Source organism: Vulpes vulpes, chromosome 7, assembly GCF_048418805.1.
Source record: "Vulpes vulpes isolate BD-2025 chromosome 7, VulVul3, whole genome shotgun sequence".
NCBI classification, from domain to species: domain Eukaryota; kingdom Metazoa; phylum Chordata; class Mammalia; order Carnivora; family Canidae; genus Vulpes; species Vulpes vulpes.
The window spans coordinates 49,074,792-49,095,258 of NC_132786.1; the positions used below are offsets into that span (position 1 = coordinate 49,074,792).

At 37.9% G+C, this 20,467-nt stretch overlaps 1 protein-coding gene across 12 annotated transcripts in view; it reads left to right on the forward strand.

The window, feature by feature from the left end:
* SORBS2 (sorbin and SH3 domain containing 2) overlaps positions 1 to 20,467 on the forward strand; it is a 344,412-nt gene that overhangs the window by 60,976 nt on the left and 262,969 nt on the right. The window lies entirely within an intron of this gene.

The window sequence follows — 20,467 nt, forward strand, 5'->3', positions numbered from 1 at the left end:
TTAAAAAAATAACATATTTCAAATCATTTGCAAGAAAAATATTTTAAACCACAGTCTCCAGTCCATAAACTTGCATGCTGCATGGTATAAGTTTTCAGCATCAGACTCTCAAATAATAAAGAGCTTGGTCTGGGAGAGCCTATAAGTTGTGATTTCCCCTTCCTGAAGCCAGACTGTGGTTCTTAATTAAGCAATAGTTTTTCAACCCTTCAAACAACCAAATCTTTATACCGGTCTCAGTAGTGTGTAAAAGAGGGAAGCATGCTTCCTCCAACACTGGAATTTCGCTTGCTCAAAGACTTCCTCAGCACACAGAGCACTTCTCTTCTAGCAGCCGGTATAGGGTTCTCCTAGCAGAAGGAAATGCATTTTTTTCCTACATCCCTTGACCTGTGAGTACCTAGGGCAGTGAATACATCTACATTTTCACCCAACAACCACTCTTTGTTACACGAGCTCCATCCCCTTGCTTTTTGAATGCCTTCCTCTACTTGCCCCTGGATAGGCTGTCCAGCTTTGCTAACGCAGCTCAAGTGAACCCCCGAATCCTGCCTTCACCCCTCAAGCAACCGGTTCTATCTTCAGACCAGCTGGAAGGTTCTTCCTCTCAGAGCTGAAATCAGGTTCTCTGTAGTTTCCAACCATTTGGTGTAAACTATTCGACATGGAGCACGCTGCACAATATGCAAGTCTCTGCAAAGCACAGCTTGTGGGATATTTGAAGGTGGTGATGATGTTCCTCTGGCTACACTGAATTGACTGCAGGCCAGGGCACTCAGATCTCCTCCTCACCCTTCACGCCTCATAAGCCTGGGTCCTCTCATCATGCTGTTGCCCTTCTGTTACAGATGTTCGAACTCCCTTTCCCTGTATGCTTCCCCACGCTGAATCCCATGAATCTCAGATTTGGCTTAAGCAGTGGATGGCAGGGCAGATCCAGACACACCATATTAATAGTCAAGCTCTCTCTATTTTTTTTAAGATTTATTTATTTGAAAGAGCACACATGAGTTGAAGGGATGGGCAGAGGGAGAGGGAGAAGCAGATTCCCCGCTGAGCAGGGAGCCTGTTGTGGGGCTCGATCCCGGGACCCTGAGATCATGCCCTGAGCTGAAGACAGATGCTTACCTAACTGAGTCACCCAGGCACCGAATAGCCAATGTCTCTTAATACAGCCTGAAATAACCTACCCTTTTTGATGCCCACCTCCCATTTCTATTTCAAAACCATTTCTAGCAGGAGATTTAAAGCTCTCTGGTTGCAGGAGTCAGGAAACAAGTCAACATTTCTTAGTTTATAATCGTTCATCTTTGCCCATGGACATGCTGTGTTCGCTTGTAACACACTACGCTTGCCAGTAAATACTTACATTTGCCAGCTTGTCACCTGGTTTACCAGGGAGCACAGAAGCTTATAAGAGAAGGAATATTTACTGCTATGGATTTCCTCAGAACTTTTAAATAGGAAAAACAAGTTGGGAAAGTTGCCTTTCGGTACCTGTATGTTCAAATAGAGAGTTTTAAAATCAAGCATCATTTACCTTCTGAAAACTTGTACAAATAAGACAAAATTCTTTTTCTCTAAAAAGATATCCCCGAAGAGTGTAATGGGAAATGGAGTGGGTGTGTGTGAAGCACGATTTGGCATTCATCACACTACTTTTTGCTCTACAGAGATGCCAAGGATATTCTAGAGAAATCTTAAACAAAGAGCCAAGTGTTCAAGTTCATTTCTACATTATTATATATTTTATTCTTTCCTAAACATTTTGAAGAGCATGATGAAAAGTCATAAAAATAACTGGTTCGTTCTTTCTTATTTGCATTCATATATGGCCATGTAGATGCTAGGCCTTAAGGAGATCTTGAAAAGTAAACTATGAAACGCTAACTTTTTGAACGTGATTAGCAATAGATGCTACAAGCTGAATGAGATCTATGAGCATGGAGGTGATCTGGGGTAAGACTTGGTCCCTTGAGCAATAGTGGGTGGCCCTGAGCACTACTGCACCAGGCCCTTCACTCTGGGCCTGGCCCTCACTGAAATGCTTTATTCAGCAGTATGAGCCAAGGCAACAGGTGCCCACTGAGGAGGGGGGGTTAGGGGGGTCTCAATATCCCATCAGAAGACTACAAACTAGAACTACTTACTTCTGGGTTAAGCCTTAATAGCTTTGGGGATGCCTGGGTGGCTCAGCGGTTTAGCGCCTGCCTTCAGCCCAGGGCATGATCCTGGATTCCTGGGATCGAGTCCCAGGTCAGGCTCCCTGCATGGAGCCTGCTTCTCCCTCTGCCTGGCCTCTCTCTCTCTCTCTGTGTCTCTCATGAATAAGTAAATAAAATCTTTTTTTAAAAAAGAAAGCGTTAATAGCTTTAAAGAATAAGCCTGGACTAGATCTGATTATCTGTGAGTTCAGTCTTGCTAAATAGCACCTCCTTCTTTTCTAGCAACATTACTTGAACATTTTGATTCTCTTTTTCTTTCCTATTGGTGTCATTCACAAGATAATTCCTGGGCAGGTGTAGAAGAGCTGATGCACACATTGAGAACAGATGGTAGATTTGATGTATCAGTTTGTTCAGTGCTACAGCTGAATTTTTCTTTACGAAATCAGAAGCACAACAAAACTTTATTATTAAATTATTGTATATAAGTATTATATTTAATATAAAATATTTAATATATAGATATATATTGCAGATACTAGTGTGTGTATATATATATATATATAATATATATATTATGATTTCTCCCAAGGACTGAGAAAGCATTATGTCAATAAAATAAGGGAACTATCTAAAAATATTCTTTATTATATGACCATTTTCTATCATAAGAGCATTCCAGGAATACACTGACTTCATAAAAGACTAAATGATAGAAACTTATTGTGCGTCAATAAATATTACTGGTAAACTCAACTGTGGAAAATTAAGGAAATTATAATTTTATACTTCCTTCCTCTTTCCTTTTTATGGCTATATTGTTTTTATTATTTTGCCAAGACTGTAACACCTTAAATCCTGTAACCAAAATTCCCACAATAATTTGGTTTTAGTGTGATATTAATAAAAAAATTCAGGGGTGCCTCAGTAGTGCATCTGAGTCTTGGTTTCAGCTCAGGTCCAATCACAAGTTCACGAGATTGAGCCCCATGTCTGGCTCCGTGCTCAGAGCAGAGTCTACTTAGGTTCTTTCTCCCTCTGCCCCTCCCCTCGTCTCTCTCTCAATAAATAAATAAGTTTTAAGAAAAAAAAATCAGCCTTACACCCATCCTCCCATTGCTTTTCTATTGCTGATCTTTTTGCTTTGATCAGTAGTATATCCAGCCACATATCATATTCTATTTTGATGGGATTTTTTCAAGAAGAATTCATGTGTTCTATAGTGCCTGATTTCTGAAGAGGTCTGTGGCCAACCTCAACGTTCACTACTTGTAGATGACTTCCTTTTTTTCTTCTGGATGTCTGAAAATTCCTTTTTTATTCTTGGTGTTAAATAATTTTAGGAGAATGATTCTTGGTATCAATTGTTTTATGTGCATTTCTCCTGAAACCCAATTTCTGACCCTCATTTCAAAGAGTTCTCCTCGGTACAAAATTCTTACACAAAGAAATGTTGGGTGAGTTTCTTTTTTTTTTTTTTTCCTGAAATGCTATTTGAAGCATGGTTGTCTACTCTCCAAACCTATTACCTTCTGTCCATGGCTTCAACCTCTTTTCCTGCGCTTTCACTATCGTGATCTGTTTATTGCCGTCTCCCATGTATTTTTCTATAAAGGCCTATTATTTTGTCCTTTGATTTCCTTATCTTGCAGTTCTCCCTTTTTATGTCATAGTTTTATTTGACCATCTAAACTTCATTTTATTGAAGTTATGTGACAGAGTGCTTCTATAGTGCTAAGAACTCACAAGGGGGTGTCATGGTGTAATGTCATTTAAACTTTATGTTTTTAAAACTCAGTCCTGTGCTTACTGAATTCCTTCCTTTCTTTCCCTCTCTTTCAACCCCTGTCTTTTCTCCTCATCCTCTCATCCTCTTTCCTCTCCTCCTCCTCCTTAGAGCTACTCTTGTATGGCTATCATCCCATTTTCATCATCCCTGTGCCTACCGTTGATCATACTTTCCAGATCTTTTATTTGTTATCACAGAATGAAGCAAACTATCCTACACCTGTTACCCTTTATCAGACCTTATCAGACCAAGGTGTATTTGCCCCTAGCCTATCAGTTAAAAATTGGGGATTTTATTCCATTTGGTTTTCTGCAGTTTGAGAACTAGGCCAAGAAAGGAAAGAGCCAAATGGTCCTGAACACGATATCTGTTAGAAAAGATCCATAAGACGCCTAAGGTTATCATAATTGCTTATGAATATCATCTTGCTATTTTTGTAGAAGTTTTCCTTGTTTTCAGTGTTTAGAGTTTCTTTTTAAAAATATGTTTTCAAGAGTGCCACCATAACAAAACACTTCTTTCCCCCAGGACACCATTCATTACTTAGTTTCTGGTACAGTATGACAGATCAGTTTTGACAGAGCATTAAGCTCTTCATTTTGTTTTAATAAGATTGTTTTTCTCAAGGAATCAATGCAATTACAGAATAGTTCAAATGCACTTAACAAACCGTATCAAACTTCACATTCTCCCCGACCATGCAGAGTAAACCAGGAGTTAGCATGACATACGTTTGATTTGAAGATTCAAGCCACACTTAACAACTTAACAACTATCTTAACATCAAGTGGGGCTACATTCACTTGGAAATAAGATAGACAAGTCTACTTTTTCTATTCTAGAAGGACAAAAATCCCAAAAATCTAGCTATAGATGGTGATGCAGTCGAGTGAGAAGGTAGCATACATATGGGAAAATGCATAAGAATTACAGTTAGACTGAACTGATTTTGAGTCTGAACCTAGCCAACTCAGAGCTATTTAATCACAGGCAATTTGTATCTTGCAAGACCTCAGGTCTCCAGTCTGTAAACTGGGAACATTTCCATTTTCCTTTTATTTATTCTCTCAGTCACATGACTGGAATATGCTGAAAGTTCACTAAGTGTCACAGGAGCTCTAGACATGGGGTAAAGCAGGGAACAAGCCATGTGTTGCTCATGATGCTTGCCTTGACAGGGAAGGTATTCACAACAGGTATTCTAACTAAGAGTTGACAAATGAGATCATTTCGGATAGTTGTAAGTCCTCATGAAGAAAATAAAAAGTGATTGCAGAGTCAGCACTGAATTATCTGCTGCTGCTGTAGAAACTCTGACACAGATGTGAGCTCAGCCTAGCTGAGGAACAGAAAGAGAGTGTTGCTGTAGCATGTGGCATGAGGGGAGAGTTGTGGGAGATGATGTCAAGGAGGTAGGCAGAGACGAGATCATTAAGGTTAAGAGAAGAAGCTGAGGTTCTGTTCTAGCTAAGATTAGAAGCAATTGGGGGTTGTTCACCAGGGAGCAATGGAATCAGCTCAGATGTGAGCTGAAGATAACTGTGGCAGCTAGATGGAAATGCACTGCAGAAATGCAAGAGAGTCAGCAAGAATACCAGCTAATAAGTGATTGCCATGATCCCGGAGAAAAACCGAAGTGGTTTAAGGTTAACATTGGAGGCCATAGGAGGTGATTATAATCAGCAAGTAGTTAGAGATCAAGTCAACAGAACCTGCTGAAGATTTGGAGGCAGGAATGAAGAAAAGCTGGAACTCATGTTTGGGTGCTCCAAGATAGAAGCCAGGCTCCCTCTGCTCATCTCCTAGGTCAGGGTGAGGTGTGTACCTATTGCTGTGGCCACAGGTAGGGACTTTCTGTGTCCGTTTGAGGTGAAGCAGGTCCAAGTAGGGAGGGATGAGATATAGGGATGTGAGGGATGCAGGGATGAGACCAGGTATGGCTCCTGGATTTTTGTCCTAAGAAACTGGGTTAGGTGGAGGTGTCATTTACCAAGATGAGAAAGGAGAAACGGACAGGTGGGGTAGGAAGAGGGTGGGCTTGGATCAAATGCTTTGTTTTCAGGTTTTTAAATAAGATTTTACATTCCCATGGCTACTTAATTGCTTAAGCTGAGAAAACTTATTTTTGAAAAATGTTTATCAGATATATATGCAAATCTCTGAAATTTTTTAGCAAGAATCACTTCGTTTTTTCTAGGCATAAAATAATATCACAAACAATGAGATAGTTTGACTTTTCTTTTTCAATGCTTATGCAATTACTTTATACCTTAATCACACATCCTAAAACCTTCAAGGGTAATAATGGTAGTAGAAAATGTTCCTGTCTAGTTCTTGATTTTAACTGAAAATATTTTAATGTCGTGCCTTTTTGGAGTGTTTATTTTTGACTTTTGGTAAAGAGTTGCCAGATTTGATGGTCTCCTGTGTCTTTTTAATGAGCAATGACCATCAAATTTTGCCTTTTCAGTATATGATTATATGATTTTTTTTTCATTTTAGGATAGAGAATTGTATTTTCAAAATTATCAAGTTAAATATGTGTGATGTTGATTCCTTGTTTATACTGAATATTTAGAGAGCATTAAAGTTTCGTACAGTGTGTAAATGTTATTTGAATTGTTGTGCAACTACATTCATTTCTTAAGGAAAGCAACTTACTAAACAAAATCTTCTTTTCTAGGTATCCTGGCTCTTTTTAAGAAAGATAACCTTTAAAGTTTTTTTTCTTTAAATCAGTCTTTAACTTTTATAGTTAATGTGCTTAACAGATTGCAAATTGTAATAATAGGTTTTATCCTTCTGGCTTTTATGGATGGTTATATATAGGACATTATTATGGCTGCTGTTTATTTGTGCCCTCAGGAAGCCATTTTTACAGGAAATGTAATTATGTTTCTATCCTTCATGATCCAGAGGTTATTACAGATAATTTTATTCTTTTACTGAAGCAGATCTTTGACTTATGACCTCATCAGCCAACAGAAATTGCATTTCAAAATTGAAAAAAGTCCTAAACTACAACCATGACCAAAAAGAATTAACCAACTAAAGAGATATCTTGTAATTTTAACCTCATTAGCACATTTTCTGATTCTTAAAGTTTGGTTTTGGGGGGTACATGAACACTTTGGTAACACTCCCATGTGTCCAGTACAAATTTAAGTCTGTTGTAGCATTCTATGTGGTTTACATTTGTCCCAGGATTTTGGTTTTAACCAAAATTTGAATTGCTGTTGTTAACATAACAATACATTAATATTTGCATTTCAACATTTGTTATTAACATTTACATTTAAACAAGCCAATAGTACTTAGACTTCTATTTCATTCTTCCAGGTTCTGCCATGGTTTGGTCTATTCCTGCATAAGACACATGAGCAGGGAAAAGAGGGCTCATTTAGAATGGGGCAAAACCTGAAAGCTGGCCAGTGATAATCTTTGTCTCTTTTAGAAACACTTCTGGGCACATTAAAGCCAATGATTTTCTTTCATTTACAATAGTCAAAGTATGGAAGCAGCCCAAGTGTCCAGCACTAGATGAATGGATAAATATATATATGTATATAAGTATATATGTGTATATAAACATATATTTATATATAATGAAATATTATTCAGTCATAAAAAAGAAAGAAATCATTTACAGCAACATAGATGAAGCTAGAGGGTATAAAGCTAAGCAAGACAGAGAAAGACATATATGATTTCACTCATATGTGAAATTTAAGAAACAAGTGAGCAGAGGGGGGAAAAAAAGACAAACCAAAAGACAGACTCTTAAGTATAGAGAACAAACAGATGGTTACCAGAGGGAAGGTGGGTGGGGGATGGGTGAAATAGGTGAAGGAGATTAAGATTACACTTATCATGATGAACACTGAATATTACATTCAGTGTTCACTGAACATTGAATATTGAACACTGAACACTGAATATTGTTGAATCACTATATTGTACACCTGAAACTAATATAACATTGTACATTAACTACACTGGACTTAAAATTTTAAAAAAATTAATTAAGGAAACAATATCTTCCTTTCAAATATAGAATGAAGGTACTTGGTGATAAAATATACCAGAGACTTATGCACCTAGGGACAGCTAACTCCTTCCAGCTTTGGTAGAAGTAAATCTAAATTAGTAAATCCTCTGTTGAGGGTGAGGACATTCTCTTAATCTTTTTAAAATTTATTTATGATAGTCAGAGAGAGAGAGAAAGAGACAGAGACATAGGCAGAGGGAGAAGCAGGCTCCACGCACCGGGAGCCCGACGGGGGATTCCATCCCGGGTCTCCAGGATCACGCCCTGGGCCCAAGGCAGGCGCTAAACCGCTGCACCACCCAGGGATCCCCGAGGGTGAGGACATTTTACCAGCAAAGGTCAAAGTTTGAATATGTAAAATATTTAAACCTTAAAAGTTACTGTAACTCTAGGATTCCATAATACCTAAATACATCACACCCATGCCAAAAGTGGTATGTAAAGTACAAAATTCAGAAAATTGCTTGCCATAGAGAAAACCTGAAAACACAAATGACCACCAGTGGGTTGGAAGATGGTTAATTAAGGTACTGTAATTCCATATTATGACATACTACACAAGTTTTTTAAACAACAAGATTTATGTTTACTGAGATAAAACAAAAAGTCTTGCAAGTCATGTTAAAAGAGCAAAGGCAAGTCAAAAAACAATATAGACACTAGGATGCCATTTATGACAAGCAACAGCTGTCATTGTGTGTCATTGTGTCATTACACGTAGATGTAATAAGCATGTAGCTAACAAAACCTGGAAGGATCCATTGAAACATGACCATGAATGGTATTTGCCTCTGAAGAGACAAAAGAGGTTGAGGGCAGAGACTCAGAGGGCAATTTTCATATTTATTTTCTCTATATCTGCATTGTTGGAAACACTAACAGAGAAAATAGAGTCAGGTTATGTGTATTATTTTTAAAAATTAAATTTAAAAAGAAAGGAAAACCATTCTCTATTAACTGTATGCTTCAACCAACGTCCTTAACGTGAAGATTCACTCAGTACAAAGTGACACGGATTCACCAGGAATTTAAATGTTCCCTAAAACTCCAGAAGAGGTTTTGTTTTGTTGTTGTTGTTGTGTGTGTGTGTGTGTGTGTGTGTGTGTTTATATGTTTTACTTTGTTTTGCTTTAACTAGAAGAGTTTTAACCTCAGAGCTGGGTAGATTATAAAATAAATGGCTCAGCACATACTTCCTGGTGTGAGAACTTCTAGGTTACTCCAAAGGACCACCTACCCTGATTTTCTTTGAATCACCTCCATGCTTCCAGGGTGAAACCTGATTCCATTCAACCAGTTGTTCAGGAATAAAAATAAAAAGATCCAAAAAAAAATAAAATAAAAAGATCCAGCACTTTGAAAAATATGAGTATTTGCATGTGTGAAGCATTATGTTAAACACTATATCATGTAACACACACACACACACACACACACAAACCAACCAAGGGTAGGGCGAAGAGTGATAATAGCTATTTAACTTTGGAATCAAATTAATGACCTTGTCCCTAATTTAGTGGCAAGGTCATTCACAGAACTATAGCCAAAGACAAATAATGGAAGTTTAATGTCAAAAAGTTACTGAAAACAATTGATGAAATACTTAGAGATAGTTATAGCATAATTTATTTATAATTAACTCCTTTATAAAAACTACCTAAAAATAGCAATAGAGAGATGAATGTCTTTGGAAAGGTATTATAAAATGCCTGGCCTCCAAGCTTCTGTTTTATTTATCCAGATCCATAAAAATGCATTTTTTAATCATAAGAAATAAAATAAATTTTAAAATCATAAATATGTAAAAGTACAAAAATGCATTTATTGGGCCCTTACTCTGTACCATATCCTATTTTAGGGGCTGAACAAAATAGTAGACAAAACTGACCCAAATTCCTGCCCTCAGGAAATTTATGTACTAAAGAACAGATTCTCATATTTCCACTACTAACACAGAACTAAAGTTAATTGTTGCGGCATATCTTTCTATTTTTTCTGTTTATATTTCCCCATGTACATTCTCACAAAGTTACAATTTTCATATGAGTGCACTTAAAATAACGTAGCCACATTTTGCATATCATTAAGTATTTCTCAAGAGCATTGTTTCCGTAGCATCATTGTGTTCCACTAAGTGAAGTGTAGTTTGTTCAATCAATCCCTTATTGTTTCAGATCATTTAATTTTTTTCATCATTGTAAATAATATGATCGACATCATTGTACACAAATCTCTGCACAAGTCTGGGACTACACCTTTGGATAAAGCATAAAGTGAAATTGTAGGGTGAAGAGTTATAGGATGCTCTTCCATTACTGAAGTTAATACACTATTTTAATATTAAAATTAATGTTTGATATAAATTAAGGAAAACTTTATGTAAAAGGTAGAAGTTTCTACATAAGTAAAATGAGGGGAAACCTGTCTGCTTAATTTATATTTGTTTGATTATTAAAAATAATATAATGTTTTTATGTTTGTGTATTAATAGTTTTCCTTAAGAGAATAGTTACATAATTTGGTTTAAAAAGTCTGGTTTTTTAAAAGATTTTATTATTTATTTATGAGAGAGGCAGAGACACAGGCAAAGGGAGAAGCAGGCTCCTCAAGGGAGCCCGATGTGGAACTTGATCCCAGGGCCCCAGATCATGCCCTGAGCCAAAAGTAGACCCTCAACCACTGAGCCACACAGGCATCCCAAAAAGTCTGTTTCTTATACCTTATTTTAGGGAACAAATGATTTTAAAGTCATGGTTTTTTAAAAATATACAGGATGGATTATGAGCATAAAAGTATATTAAACTCCAGTCTTTCTCTATTTATTTTTATACAAAAGTAGAGATTATAATCACTGTATAGTGATTGGCCTACTCTTATGATCAGCACATGGCAGCAGGATAAACAGATATCCATTTCTCTAGATTTCTGATTTATAACCTTAAACTTCCTTTCCTGGGTCAAGCTTCTTCGATTTCCAAGTTTGGTTGGAAACATAACTACACTAAAAAAACAGGTAGTTTGCATTATGGAATTTAAAAATTTCTTATTGGACTGGATTTTTATTAGGATCAGTTGGAAATTCAAAAAGCAAGACAGAGTTTATTGACAACTGCCACTCAGGAGAAGAAAAAATAGAAACATATTATCGAGAACATATTTCTCTGTGTCCATTTCTGTAAGGTCAGATAATGTGAAAGACAGATATATCCTTCTAGAATTCAGTCTGTCAGAGGAGATTCCAGAACACTTTAAAAATAAAGTCATTGCAACAACATACTAATTGATGACTTCTATGATGGGAGAGGAGCTGCACTACTCTATAAGTCCTTCTTTGGGTGAGCTGATTGGGGAAAATACTTTTTTAAAATAGAATTCACTTTACAATTGATTTATCTATTCATTCTTTTAGCCAATATTTGTTGGATCCTCCATATGCCAGATCCTATGCTCAACACTGGGCATACACTGACAAATAAAACATGGTGTCAAGCTTGCATATCATCAGTTTACCACCAAGTCTACCAGTGATTCTCATCACAGTAACTCTGCAACTAGAGATAAGCAATGACTATAAAAGCGTGAGCAGTCAGATCAGCCACTGTGCTCCTGAAAAGAAGCAACTGTCAGGTGGAAAGAGTTCCCTCCCTTCCAAGCACTTCCCAGCATGAGAGAAAGGCTTCTGGGATCTACTTCTGTGGAACAAGATAGAAATGCAGCAGGAAGGCAGAGAACTTCCTTTCCCTTCTCCCTGCTTCCCTTCCCCATCCTTCTCCTCTCTCCCTCCTCCCACCATCTTCTCTCCTTCTCTTCCTGAAATTAATCCAAAAATAATCTTCATTTGAGGCTTTGGCTGCATAGACAAAGTTAAGTAAAAGATGAGCAACATCTTGTGGCATTTTTCCCATAGGAAGCAGCTAAATAATCTAAAAAAGAAAGAAAATATTTTCCTTGGAAGCTGGAGGGATGTTTTTATTCATCATCATCGTCATCATTGGGCATTGTCATCATCATTGATCACTTACTGATATTTAGTGCATTCTAAGCACTCAAGTGTTTATATGCACATCTTGTGAAATTCTCAACCAGAAATTGTTACCCTCCTTGTACAGATGAAGGAAGAGGCCAGGTCTATTTATATGATTTGCCCAGGGTCATGCCTCTAACAACAGACAGAGCCCAGATATACCTACTGTGCTGTAAATCAAGCACCAGTTTCCAAAATTAACTGTATTTACTGTAGCTTACACTTCTCTGATAAGAATTGTCTATAGAAGGAGTCATTGGATTTCTCCTTTCCCTTGTATTTATCCCCAAACATAGATCAGAAGTTCTATTAAAGAGTACCATCAGAATACACAAATGAAGCAAGACACCATCTTGATATATTTTACAAACCTATTCTACATTTTAGATAAAAGATTTGAAAACAAACCTATGCTAATTTCAGCATTTCCCAAGAGAAAACCAATGTGGCTTGCTCTGATGAGCAGTATGACCTGAGAGATCAATGACAACCCTGAGAAAGATCAGTCACATCTACACATAAATCAAGTTCGTCATCAGCCATTAAAAGCTGACATTCATCAAGGTGGTCTGCACAAAGAAATGTAAAATCAGATCCAGAAAGCTGGCGCAATATGGGGCTGTGCATCAGAGGAGAGGAGCATTTCTAAGCCAGAGTGACTCGGATGGAAAGATCTCTACCATCCCCAGAACCTCAACTCTCACTGCAGCCATCAACTCCAAGGTAGCCTTACGTGGGAAGAGAGGGGACCTCACTTATTGAAGCAACACCTGCCTACCTAGCAACTGGTGTCATAACCACCGTGCTTATAGCAGTAAGGGCAATGAAAGAAAGAGGACTCAGAACCTCTTTCAGGAGGAAGCTGCTACCTGCAGAATGTGAACATTTCAAGTGTTTTGTTAGGTATCTTAAATAAATGAAGAGGAAGCTGTGTTTCTGTAGGAACCAGCCATTCCTCATAGCCCTTGAATGGTTGGTTAAGCTCTCTTATTGTTTTCATTTGCATTATCCTGATTTGTATTGTGGGATCCTTGTATTGTAGGCTTGTTTCATGAGCTCAGTGCTCTGTGAGCCATAAATGCTCAGTATGGTCGGAAGGGTATGAGTATGTTGAAAAAGTTTCACATAGCTCACCTTTTGTTAAGGTGTAAAAGAATAAAAGTCACCTTTAAATATGATGAAGTTTGCACAGTACCTGACCATATAAATATTATATGGAAATACTGGTCGGTTACAGGGGAATGAATATACAACGAAAAGGTATATGCATGCTAGTTGCTTTTTGATAGTTGCATTAACTTTGTTTTCCCCAGCTTTATTGAGATGTAACTGACATAACATTGTGTAAGCTTACGTTACGCAATGTGTTGATTTGATACACTTATATTTGCAAAATGATCACCACCACAATGTTAGCTGACACCTCCATCATGTCACATAATTGTCTTTTCCTTTTGGTAGTTAGAACCTTTAGGACCTATTATTTTAGCAATTTTCAATTATATAACACAGTGCTATTGACTATAATCATCATGCTGTACATTAGAGCTCAAGAACTTATTCATCTTGTACCTGAAAGTATATTCTTGGACCAACATTTCTCTACTCCCCTCATCCCCATCCCCAGCCTGCAGTAACCACCATTTTACTCTCTGTTTCTATGAGCTTGGCCTTTTCAGATTTCACATATAAGTGAAATCATATGGCATTTGTCTTTTTCTGCCTAATTTACCTCAAGGTACATCCATGTTGTTTCCAACAACTGGATGTCTTTCTTTCTCATGGCTGAATAATATTCACACACACACACACACACACACACACACACATACACACACACACACTCACACACTTTTCTTTACCCTTTTATCCACTGATGGATGCTTAGGTTGTTTCCATATCTTGGCTGTTATGAAGAATGCTGCAATGAACATGGGAGTGCAGCTATCTCTTCAGCTTTCATTTCTGCTGGATATTTATCCAGATGTAGAATTGCTGGATCATTGTTCATTCTATTTTTAGTTTTTTTGAGGAACCTCCATGCAGTTTTCATAGTGGCTGCACCAGTTTACATTCCTACCAATGATACACAAAGGCTTCCCTTTTCTCCATTTCCTCACCAACACGTGTTATCTCTTGCATTTTTGAAGATAGCCATCTCTAACAGGTATGAAGTGATATATCACAGTTTCTGTTTGCTTCATAAACTTTCTATTTGGGAAATTATTTCTTTTGAGTCCCTTCATGTACTTGAGGGTTTAGTAATCACCATTACACCAATGGAAAAAAAGTTTAAAAAGGAGAGAATGACCAATGTCACGTAACCTTGCTTCCTGAAACCCTAACACAGTGATGAAGTCTTAACAAATGCTCAGAAAGTTTAAATGAATGAATATAGGCTTCTTTCCTTAATGTTCACGGAAGTATTTAGAAAAATAAATCTTTGGGGCAGCCCGGGTGGCTCAGCGGTTTAGCGCTGCCTTCCACCCAGGGCCTGATCCTGGAGACCCAGGGTCGAGTCCCACGTCGGGCTCCCGTCGGGCTCCCTGCATGGAGCCTGCTTCTCTCTCTCTCTCTCTCTCTCTCTCTCTCTCTCTCTCTGTCTCTCATGAATAAATAAATAATCTTTAAAAAAAATAAAAAATCCAAAGGTTAGAAAAATAAATCTTTGATTAATACTGCTTCTATAAATGGAACAACAATGTACTCCTTCTAACCACTAACATCACCTCACCAAAGCGGATTCTTAAAACTTTCCCGAAAGGCCTGGTCCCAGGATTCACCTGGCAACAATCATTATCCAAAACTTTTTGAAAGGTGGTAATAATTCACTGCAGAAGGCACCTGAAAAAGCGAAGCAGGGACCCTGTATGATTCTCCCAGAGTTATCGGTGCAGCATCGGTCTTACTAAGCTGACCTCAGAAACGTGCTGGGCAGGGTTTTCTGGTGCTGCCAGCAGTTTGGTCTCATTAGAGACACAGCTATTGTGATCAAAGTTCACATGGGATCAAAGACAAACAGTTTGAAACATAACACTAAAAGGGTGGTTGTGGCTTCCAATTATTTTGAATGAAACTCCTTTGTTGAGATAAAGAGTTGGGAAGCACATGGTGGGTCATAAGAAGAGAGACAGGGCTCTGAAAATGAAGGGTTTTCTATGAGAGGCTGGGGCAGGCAGGGCTATGCTATAGTTAGGGTATGTCTCATCTCCTGAAGACTGAACATAGCTTGCAATTCCCCTATGTAGGGAATCCAACTTTTTACTGATGTCCGTTTGCATTAGATCTCTAAATATGGGGGCACTCTATAATGACATTTGTATTTGTCTCACTTAAAAGGCAGAGGAAGACAGAAGTTTAGAGCATTCAATGACCCAACTAGTCTGAAAATGTATTATTTTAATTCTGGAACTTATTGTAGTGGTCAGTGGCTATAATTATTTCATATCTAATATACAGTACAGTTGATTGAAAGTCTTACTCTCTAAGTAAGATTTTCCAACTTTTAATTCCCCAGAGGCTTATCAACATAAAGAGACTAATGGGTTTTATGTTGTATGGTTATCTTTTATTTGAAGAAAATGTTAATAAAGTAACTGACACATTTAAATGATTCCTCAAAGAAACTTGTTATCCCAGAACTAGAAATCTCCTTCATTTTGCAAGTGGGAAATTTGCTAAATGTGCAGTCAAAAGCAGAAATGAGGTTCAGTTTCCAAGTTCATGGATCTACCCATGAGACTTTATTCCCTACCTAGTAACTGTGGCAGTCAATCCAACTCACCCAATAACTGATCTCCTTTCTTACTAAGAGAACCCCAGCTGCATTTAAATGACAATAAATAAAACTACATTTCCCAGCATCCATTGCAGCCAGTTTGGGTCAATGAAGTGCAAAGCAGTCAACAGCACAGGGCTTTAAAAAATGTTGGCATGGTGCCTTCTTGCCCTTCCTGCTTTCTTCTTTTTTCTGTCTGAAATATGAACCTGAGAGCTGGGGTTGCAGTAACCGTCCTGAGCCAAACATGTGGCCATATACTAAGGAGAAAACACAAAGCTGGGCAGAGCCTGGAACAGAATAATACACTGGATCCTTCCTAGAAGCCTTGATTTGCCTACTTACTTTTCTTGATAAATAAAAAAAAATAAAGTAAAATAAAATAAATAAATAAACAAACAAACCCTTAATTTGATTAGCTACAGTTATTTGGGTTTCTCCTATTACTTGAGTGAATATTCCAACTGAAAAAGTGTCCCAGTGTAGTTCTTCAGTAAATCAGAAAGATCAGAAAAACATTTTCTGTCCATTATTTATATCAGCTCTGTTCTTACAATGTGCCAAGAAAAAACTGTCTTCCTGGTACAGTCCCTGGCTCTTTGATGAGGTCCTCATTCTTCCCCTGTATGCTTTTCTATTTTGTTATCACTTATCCACAACCAAAAGAAAATTCTTTTCCAATAGTCTGAGCATCCACAACTTTGTTGTGATTTTATATTTATTTTATGTTCCATAAAATCAGCATTGTTTCCCCTCTAGATTCAACCCCAGAGGATTTTGATTTATCACTTTTACTTATAGCAAAACATTCTGACCTATCTTGAATGAACATCAGAGTTATATCTGACAAATTGTCCAACCACTGCGCAAAACAAGGGATTTTCTATATTGGTTCAGAAGCAATACTCTTTGGTAGTTATCTGATGCAGCGTGACATCCTTCTGGTTATGGAGACAATCTCCCTGCCACTGAATTTCGCCATGTACCTTTAGCTTTTCTCTTGTCCACTAAGCAGGCTTTATATAAAGGGGTCAACATTAAAAAAAAAAATTACAACAGGTACAAAAAGATGGCATTTAGCTAAGATCTTAAATAGTGGTAAGTTAATTTATTGAAATATCAATTTGGCTGTATTCTCTCTGTTTCTCCTTTCATGCCTCTCTCCCCAACATGAGTCTCCTTTTCCTGAGATTTTAGGTTTTAGATCTATAGAAAGTAAAAGTGACCTATCTACTCTACACTACTCTTCTCCATTCCTCTGACTTCCTATTAAATGTTAGAGGCATTTGCTGTCGATCATAGCAGCTTCAATTAATTGAGATTAGGCAAAGGAGAAAGGATTTGCCTTTGGAAGGCTTCCAAGAGAGAGAATTCCTAACAGATGAGATAGAGAGGGTGATATTTGTCCTATGAATATATGTCCTATATGTCCTACTCTGTGGAGTTAGTTGGTGGGACCTCAGAGAGTTGGTTGTGTGGTGCCCCCTAGAGAGGGTGCTCCTGATAGACACCCCAGCTTCACCAGGGACTTCCAGAACCAAGTGTGGCAACAAGCAGTAAAGTTCTAAGACTTGAAGATGATACAGAGAGGTTAGATCATAGATGGAATATGTCCTCATGACTGGTGTGTCTTAAAACCTCTGAACCTAGAAAGATACCAGACTGTGCATGATGAGGATGTGGCTCAAGAGAAAGAACTTCTGATAATGACTAAGGTTTCAGTTCCTGACAGCGATCATTCCTCTCCACCTGACTTCTTCTCCAAGATTCTCACCTATAACGTAATTTCTAGGGGAAAGGAAGGATCTGCAAACAGAAAGCTCACAATCATGACACAGAGTTTCCTCTGACCCTGGCTTTTTTTTTAGCTCTATTTGTGCCTCTGTATCTTATCAGTTGAATAGGGATCACACTGATATCATTCAGAGTCTGGATTTGTTATCACAAATCAGTTAACCCTTTGCTAATTGAAAGTACTATTTTGATCTTTGAAATAAGCTTCAGTATCTTAGTATATACTGCATTACCCTTGAATGATACTTCTCATTAGAGCACTGATAGTATTATTTTCTCAGACCTCAGAGTCCCTTGCCTCCATTCTGGAAATTCTGAAATTCAAATAAACAGCTAATTGAAATAAACAATCTAGATTAAGAAATGTACATTTATTGAAGTTGGCAATACACGGCATAGTAGCACTAGTGATAAAATAAATTCTAAGACAGCAAGAGTCTGTATCTTTTACTGAGGCTTCTAGCCAACTGTCAAGATGGGAAACAAATATATTTGTCTTAAAATATAGCTTGTATACAGATTAGAATTAAGAATCTTGAGATGGAGGAAAAAGGGAAAAGGGAAAAAAATGACTCTGTCCCACCTACAAATAATTGTTTAAAATGACTTGAACTAAGGGCACCTGGGTGGTTCAGTTGATTGAGTGGCTAACTCTTCATTTCTGCTCAGGTCATGATCTCAGCAGGTCCTCGGATCCTGGAATCGAGGTCCTTGTCTGGTTCTGCACTCAGTGTGGAGTCTGTTTGAGGATTCTCTCTTCCTCTGCAACCCCCTCCCCCAGCTCTCTCTCTCTCTCTGTCTCTCTCAAATAAATGAATAAATCATTCATAAATAAATAAAAATGACTCAAACTAAATGCATTAAAACAGAGCAGCCACAATTTATGTGAAGCAAGCTAATTGAATTTGTTATTACCTCCACTATGTATGATGGAACAAAGAATAGGAGGAAGAAAATCACACCCTTGAATCAGGTTCATGGCCCTTCTAGAACTGAATGTGTTTTGAAAGCAGTATATGTGTATGAGAGTATCACACTGCATTCAAGAAAGGCAATTCTCTTTAATTCAAAATCGTTTCCAACAATAAAATATATTTTAATTTTAAGTGCTGTAATTAATAATTGTATTGACTGAATAGAAATGAAATTTGATTTGGAACAAGCACTCCTTTTTGGCTTCCTGGTAAACACTGCACTTGGTTTGTTTGCTGTGAGGCTGGGAACATTGGCTTGTTTAGCCTCCAGGCTGGTCCTCACCCATCACCAACTTCCCCCAGCCATCCGTTGGTAAGAGTTATCACTATCTTACAATCCCAACTGGCCGGTGACAGGGATCTTTTAACTACAGAAACCAAGACAGGGTTTAAAAACATGAAAACCCTTTCAAATATAACTGCATTTTTGAGGCCTTCTGGAATTTCCTTTGGCAACTTTTATGAATCATGACCTGCATGACCTGGGTGAGAGTTCAAGAAGACACATGGCAAAAAGCCTGGTTAAATCACGTCGTTTGAAACCGGTTTGTGGGCAGTTTGTACTTTGGAGCCAAACCTGTTTCATCACTAATATAAAAATCTCAGCACCGTGTAAAATAAACTAAAAGATGATGTTTATCCAGAAAGAGAGAGAATTTTCACATTAGGGTATCTAATAAAAATTGGGAAAATTTAAAATGGTGCAATGGCTTGACTTGAGACCAGAACCAGAGGTTATAGTAGAAAGGGCTAGAGACAAATATGAAGAGTTTGAAGTGAAAGGGAATACCTAGAAGCTAAGGTAGAAGGACGCTGAAAATATCCTTAGTGCGTGAATAATGCCTTTGGTAAGGATCCTCTTGGAAATAGTGTTGTAAAATTTTTAATGTTCCCACTTCAGAACGTAACATCCCTCAAAGCCTGTATATATATCTCCTCAGAATTTTATTTTTTACAAGGTCTCAGGGGAGACCGAAATAGTCTGCTGATTTTAGGTTGGAGGTTTATATATGACACTTCGGCGAAGAGGATTATTTCCAGCAGTTAAGCTAATTAATGGGTGTTGGTAAGGGTGAGAGTGCCAGGGCCACAGGGTAGAAGGACAGGGAGCAGTAGAAGGAATGAAGTCACGCGGGGTGGCCACCCTTTGTCACTCCTGCGCAGGGGGTCAGCCAGTGTGCCATTGTTCCTGTGTCTCTAATACTGCAGTCCCTTGAGTTGATAATTAAACTTATGTGAATTATTCTCTTTTAGCATTAAAGGGATCTCTAAATTATTCCATTTTGGCAGCCACATCAAAGACAGGAAAACATAGGACAGAAAGATATCCAAGGTGATCTCTAAGCTAAACAGTCATCTCTGGTGGTAGAAAGTTGCAAGAATATGGGCTGGGCAAAGGGAAAATGATCTATCCTAAAGCCACCACTTTAACGTCTCCTGTTGCCTGCCAACTTCTATTAATCTTTACCTTCTATTGCTACATACAACCCACTTTCTTTCTTTTTTTTTTAAGATCTTATTTATTTATTCATGAAAGACCCAGAGAGAGAGGCAGAGACACAGGCAGAGGGAGAAGCAGGCTCCCTGTAGGGAGCCCCATGTGGGACTCAACACAGGGACCCCAGGATCACAACCTGAGCCAAAGGCAGATGCTCAAGCACTGAGCCACCCAGGCGTCCCTCATACAACCCACTTTCTATGGGATATTTTATTTGTCCCCCATCAGGTTATTCTCTTTTGGTAAATTGGTAAATAATTCCTTGCCTGCCCCCACTTCCCAAATTCTTAGAGCTTAATCTGATTCAACAAATCTAGTGATAGGGTGATGACTTCAAATGTGATAAAAATCTAAATTTCAGTTGGGATATTTCTATTCTAATCTTTCTGCTTTGTAG